Source organism: Delphinus delphis, chromosome 3 (genome assembly GCF_949987515.2).
Source record: "Delphinus delphis chromosome 3, mDelDel1.2, whole genome shotgun sequence".
In the NCBI taxonomy this organism is placed as follows: domain Eukaryota; kingdom Metazoa; phylum Chordata; class Mammalia; order Artiodactyla; family Delphinidae; genus Delphinus; species Delphinus delphis.
Genome location: NC_082685.1, coordinates 109,603,221 through 109,610,185, shown reverse-complemented (window position 1 = coordinate 109,610,185; position 6,965 = coordinate 109,603,221).

The following is a 6,965-nucleotide window of genomic DNA, read 5'->3' as shown; positions in this document are numbered from 1 at the left end:
GATGTTGGGGGGTGTTTGAGGAAGCAGGGATTTGCTCTGGATTGGAGACTGTTGGGAAGGGGGAGTAATTCTATGATTAGGTATCTTAACAAACTTATGTAGGAGAAGAGAAGACCAGACCCACACTAAAGCTTTAATTAATAGAGGCAACACTCGTGTCAGCCAGGCAGGGAGGTGTTTGGTATTTTTGAGGCTTGGACAATTTCATGTTTTCTCTATATTCAGATGTGATTATGGGGAGGTCTTATTTTTGTCTTGATCCATCATGGCTTTATATGATATTACTATTCTGTGAAATTTTTTATGTTCAAGAGGAGAACACCATGGGCTAATTGTGAGTGCCAGGCCATCTCCCAGATGTGGGGAGATGATTCTCTTAACTGTTAGGTCGTTAAATGACTAAAGTAATAATCACTTTTTTGAAGACTTTTTTCAATATTTCGAAGACTTTTTTCAATATTATACATGTGAATGAAATTCAATATCTACTCAAAATATGAAACAGACATCACTATACTTCTAAAGATTTACTAAACTGTTGCAATGTATTTGGTCAACTTCAGAATTAAATTCTTTCTTTTTTTAAAAAAATAAATTTATTTAATTTTGGCTGTGTTGGGTCTTTGTTGCTGCGCAGAGACTTTCTCTAGTTGTGGGGAGTGGGGACTACTCTTTGTCGCGGTGCACAGGCTTCTTATTGCAGTGGCTTGTTGCAGAGCATGGGCTCTATGCACGTGGGCTTCAGTAGTTGTGGCACGTGGGCTCAGTAGTTGCGGCTCGTGGGCTTTGTTGTTCCATGGCATGTGGAATCTTCCTGGACCAGGGCTCAAACCCGTGTTCCCTGCATTGGCAGGCGGACTCCCAACCACTGCGCCACCAGGGAAGCCCCAGAATTAAATTCTTATCATTAAGTTCTTTGGCATTAAATTTGAGAGTCAAGGAATATAAATTTTGTATTTGCTAATTTTTTATTTCTCATTCTAAAAAATTTTTATCTGCATAAGGTGGCAATCCAGTGGAAAATCAATGTGTCCAATGTCTTGTCTTTAGTTTATTTGTTGTAGTTGTCTCTAGTTTTATAGACCCGGAAATTCAGTGTATTAGAATATCCAAGTTAGATTGGGCTCTAGGGCACATAGGCACACTAACCAAAATCACGAAAGACTAACATATCTACAAGAATGCTAATGCATTAGTTCACAGTGGGAAATATAACCATCAATAGTAATAATAGCTAATTCTTATTGAGTGCCTACTACAGTAAGCATGTGATATGAATTAATTCGTGAAGCTTTCACAACAACCTTATGCGGTAGTCACTGGTCATTTGGAAAACACTAGATGAGACAAACTCTGCATGCCCCTCCTCTTCCTCCAGGAGCCTCCTAATTTCCTAACTTCTCTCTCTCCACCCAACACCCGCCAACTCTCATTTCCAAGAGTTGTTGGATCTGTGCTACTATTATCTTCCATGCTGATGCGATACCCATTTCCCACTGGTGTATTCTATCATTTAGAGCAAAATGATGTAGTGTGTTAAAAACTGAGGGGTCCTTTCCCACCTCTTTTTCTTTGAAAAAAAAATCTGAAAGATGACCAGAATTTTATAGTATTTACTTATTTTTATTTATATCACTACAAATTCTTTGGTTATGACAGATTAGAAATTAAATGTTGGTGTTCTATGCAATTTTGACTTGAAACTAGACTCACAAATGAGATAATCCTATGATAATCTCTTTTTATGAAAAAATAACATTTATCACCTTAATGTGTTTTATCCTTTTGCTCAGTCATGCATCTCTAATGTATCAAAATCAGGTTTAAGGAGTTGATCAAGATATTCATATATATGTAGCCTGGGGTTTTTTAGGGGGTGAAAGAAGATGCTTTTTAATTGTTATTGTTACAATATATGCTTATGGTTTTAAAAAAATTGAAAAGTACAAAGTAAGCAAGGCACAAAAAATAAAGAAGGAAAATAAGCCCTAATTCTCCCACTTAGAGGCAAACAGTTACTAACATTTTGTGTTGAGTCCTTCTACGTGTTTTTCTACACAATTGGCATTGTAATGTACCTAAAATTGAGTTCTCTACTTTTTTTCCCACACAACATCACATTACAAGCTTTTCCATCTTTAAAAATGTAAACAAAAGATTTAAATATGCATGTAACACATGAATAAAATATCTCCTTTTTCACATATTAAAATATTTAGGTGTAAGGATATGTATCAATTTAATTTTTTAAAGATTCTTTCTTAGAGCAGTTTTAGGTTCACAGCAAAATTGAAAGGAATGTACAGAGATTTCCCATATATACCCTGCGCCAACACATGCAGAGCTTCCCTGTTAACAGGATCTCCCACCAGAGTGGTATATTTGTAATAATTGGTGAAATTATATTGACACATCACAAGTAATCCAAAATCCGTAGTTTATATTAGGGTTCACTCTTGGTGTTGTACATACTACTGATTTGGATAAATGTGTAATGGCTTGTATCCACCATTCTAGCATCATACATAATACTTTTACTGCCCTAAAAATTCTCTGTGCACTGTCTAGTCACCCTTCTCCCCTCCCTCTTCTCTCCCCTCAACTCCTGACAACCACTGATCTTTTTATTGTCTCCACTGTTTTGTCTTTTCCAGAATGTCATATAGTTTGAATCAAACAGTCTTTTCAAATTGGCTTCTTTCACTTAGTAATATGAATTTAAGATTCCCCATGTCTTTTTATGGCTTGATAGCTCATATATATGTATATATTTTTTGGTATTTATTTTTAACATCTTTATGGGAGTATAGTTGCTTTATAATCGTGTGTTAGTTTCTGCTGTATAACAAAGTGAATCAGCTATATGCATATGTATATACCTATATGCCCTCCCTCTTGCATTTCCCTCCCACCCTCCCTACACCACCCCTCTAGGTGGTCGAAAAGCACAGAGCTGATCTCCCTGTGCAATGAAGCTGCTTCCCACTAGCTATCTATCTTACATTTGTTAGTGTATATATGTCAATGCTACTCTCTCACTTTGTCCCAAATTTTCCCTCCCCCACCCCTTGTCCTCAAGTCCATTCTCTACATCTGTTTCTTTATTCCTGTCCTAGGTTAATCAGAACCGTTTCTTTTTTTTTTTAGATTCCACATATATGCGTTAGCATACGGTATTTGTTTTGCTCCTCCTGACTTACTTCACTCTGTACGACAGACTCGCGTTCCATCCACCTCACTACAAATAACTCAATTTAGTTTCTTTTTATGGCTGAATAATATTCCATTGTGTACATATGCCACATCTTCTTTTTTTTTTTAACATCTTTATTGGGGTATAATTGCTTTACAGTGGTGTGTTAGTTTCTGCTTTACAACAAAGTGAATCAGTTATACATATACATACGTTCCCATATCTCTTCCCTCTTGCGTCTCCCTCTCTCCCACCCTCCCTATCCCACCCCTCCAGGCGGTCACAAAGCACCGAGCTGATATCCCTGTGCTATGTGGCTGCTTCCCACTAGCTATCTACCTTACATTTGGTAGTGTATATATGTCCATGCCTCTCTCTTGCTTTGTCACAGCTCACTCTTCCCCCTCCCCATATCCTCAAGTCCATTCTCCAGTAGGTCTGTGTCTTTATTACTGTCTTACCCCTAGGTTCTTCATGACCTTTTTTTTTCTTAAATTCCATATACATGTGTTAGCATACGGTATTTATCTTTCTTTCTGACTTACTTCACTCTGTATGACAGACTCTAGGTCTATCCACCTCATTACAAATAGCTCAATTTCATTTCTTTTTATGGCTGAGTAATATTCCATTGTATATATGTGCCACATCTTCTTTATCCATTCATCCGATGATGGGCACTTAGGTTGCTTCCATCTCCGGGCTATTGTAAATAGAGCTGCAATGAACATTTTGGTACATGACTCTTTATGAATTATGGTTTTCTCAGGGTATATGCCCAGTAGTGGGATTGCTGGGTCATATGGTAGTTCTATTTTTAGATTTTTAAGAAACCTCTGTACTGTTCTCCACAGTGGCTGTATCAATTTACATTCCCACCAACAGTGCCAGAGTGTTCCCTTTTCTCCACACCCTCTCCAGCATTTATTGTTTGTAGATCTTTTGATGATGACCATTCTGACAAGTGTGAGGTCATACCTCGTTGTAGTCTTGATTTGCATTTCTCTAATGATTAGTGATGTTGAGCATCCTTTCATGTGTTTGTTGGCAATCTGTATATCTTCTTTGGAGAAATGTCTATTTAGGTCTTCTGCCCATTTTTGGATTGGGTTGTTTGTATTTTGATACTGAGCTACCTGAGCTGCTTGTATATTTTGGAGATTAATCCTTTGTCAGTTGCTTCATTTGCAAATATTTTCTCCCATTCTGAGGGTTGTTTTTCCATCTTGTTTATGTTTTCCTTTGCTGTGCAAAGCTTTTAAGTTTCATCAGGTCCCATTTGTTTATTTTTGTTTTTATTTCCCTTTTTCTAGGAGGTGAGTAAAAAAGGATGTTGCTGTGATTTATGTCATAGAGTGTTCTGCCCATGTTTTCCTCTAAGAGTTTTATAGTGTCTGGTCTTACATTTAGGTCTTTAATCCATTTTGAGTTTATTTTTGTGTATGGTGTTAGGGAGTGTTCTAATTTCATTCTTTTACATGTAGCTGTCCAGTTTTCCCAGCACCACTATTTGAAGAGGCTCTCTTTACTCCATTGTATATTCTTGCCTCCTTTATCAAAGATAAGGTGACCATATGTGTGTGGGCTTATATCTGGGCTTTCTATCCTGTTCCATTGATCTATATTTCTGTTTTTGTGCCAGTACCATACTGTATTGATTACTGTAGCTTTGTAGCATAGTCTGAAGACTGGGAGCCTGATTTCTCCAGTTCTGTTTTTCATTCTCAAGATTGCTTTGGCGATTTGGGGTCTTCTATGTTGTCATACAAATTGTGAAATTTTTTGTTCTACTTCTGTGAAAAATGCCAGTGGTAGTTTGATAGGGACTGTACTGAATCTGTAGATTGTTTTGGGTAGTATAGTCATTTTCACAACATTGATTCTTCCAATCCAAGAACATGGTATATCTCTCCACCTATTTGTATAGTTTTTAATTTCTTTCAGCAGTGTCTTATAGTTTTCAGAATACAGGTCTTTTATCTCCTTAGGTGGGTTTATTCCTAGTATTTTATTCTTTTTGTTGCAATGGTAAATGGGAGTGTTTCCTTAATTTCTCTTTCAGATTTTTCATCATTAGTGTATAGGAATGCAAGAGATTTCTGTGCATTAATTTTGTATCCTGCTACTTTACCAAATTCATTGATTAGCTCTAGTATTTTTCTGGTAGCATCTTTAGGATTCTCTATGTATAGTATCATGTCATCTACAAACAATGACTGTTTTACTTCTTCTTTTCTGATTTGGATTCCTTTTATTTCTTTTTTGTCCCTGATTGCTGTGGCTATACCTTCCAAAACTATGTTAAATAATAGTGGTGAGAGTGGGCAACCTTGTCTTGTTCCTGATCTTAGAGGAAATGGTTTCAGTTTTTCACCATTGAGAATGATGTTGGCTGTGGGTCTGTCATATATGGCCTTTATTATGTTGAGGTAAGTTCCCTCTATGCCTACTTTCTGGAGCGTTTTGATCATCAGTGGGTGTTGAATTTTGTCAAAAGCTTTTTCTGCATCTATTGAGATTATCATATGTTTTTTATCCTTCAATTTGTTAATATGGTGTATCACATTGATTGATTTGTGTATATTGAAGAATCCTTGCATTTCTGGGATAAACCTCACTTGATCAGGGTGTATGATCCTTTTAATGTGCCGTTAGATTCTGTTTGCTAGTATTTTGTTGAGGATTTTTGCATCTATGTTCATCAGTGATATTGGCCTGTAGTTTTCTTTTTTTGTGACATCTTTGTCTGGTTTTGGTATCAGGGTGATGGTGCCCTTGTAGAATGAGTTTGGGAGTGTTCCTCCTTCTGCTATATTTTGGAAGAGTTTGATAAGGATAGGTGTTAGCTCTTCTCTAAATGTTTCATAGAATTCGTCTGTGAAGCCATCTGGTCCTGGGTTTTTGTTTGTTGGAAGATTTTTAATCAGTTTCAATTTCAGTGCTTGTGATTTGTCTGTTTATATTTTCTATTTCTTCCTGGTTCAGTCTCAGAAGGTTGTGCTTTTCTAAGAATTTGTCCATTTCTTCCAGGTTGTCCATTTTATTGGCATATAGTTGCTTGTAGTAATCTCTCATGATCCTTTGTATTTCTGCGGTGTCATCTGTTACTTCTTTTTCATTTCTAATTCTGTTGATTTGAGTCTTCCTTTTTTTCTTGGTGAGTCTGGCTAATGGTTTATCCATTTTGTTTATCTTCTCAAAGAACCAGCTTTTAGTTTTATTGATCTTTGCTATTGTTTCCTTCATTTCTTTTCATTTATTTCTGATCTGATCTTTATGATTTCTCTCCTACTGCTAACTTTGGGGGTTTTTTGTTCTTTCTCTAATTGCTTTGGGTGTAAGGTTAGGTTGCTTATTTGAGATGCTTCTCTGTTTCTTGAGGTAGGATTGTATTGCTATAAACTTCCCTCTTAGAACTGCTTTTGCTGTATCCCATAGGTTTTGGGTCATTGTGTTTTCATTGTCATTTGTTTCTAGGTATTTTTTGATTTCCTCTTTGATTTCTTCAGTGATCTCTTGGTTATTAAGGAGTGTATTGTTTAGCCTCCACGTGCTTGTATTTTTTACAGATTTTTTTCCTGTAACTGATATCTAGTCTCATAGCGTTGTGGTCGGAAAAGATACTTGATACAATTTCAATTTTCTTAAATTTACCAAGGCTTGATTTGTGACCCAAGGTATGATCTATCCTGGAGAATGTTCCATGAGCACTTGAGAAGAATGTGTATTCTGTTGTTTTTGGATGGAATGTCCTATAAATACCAATTAAGTC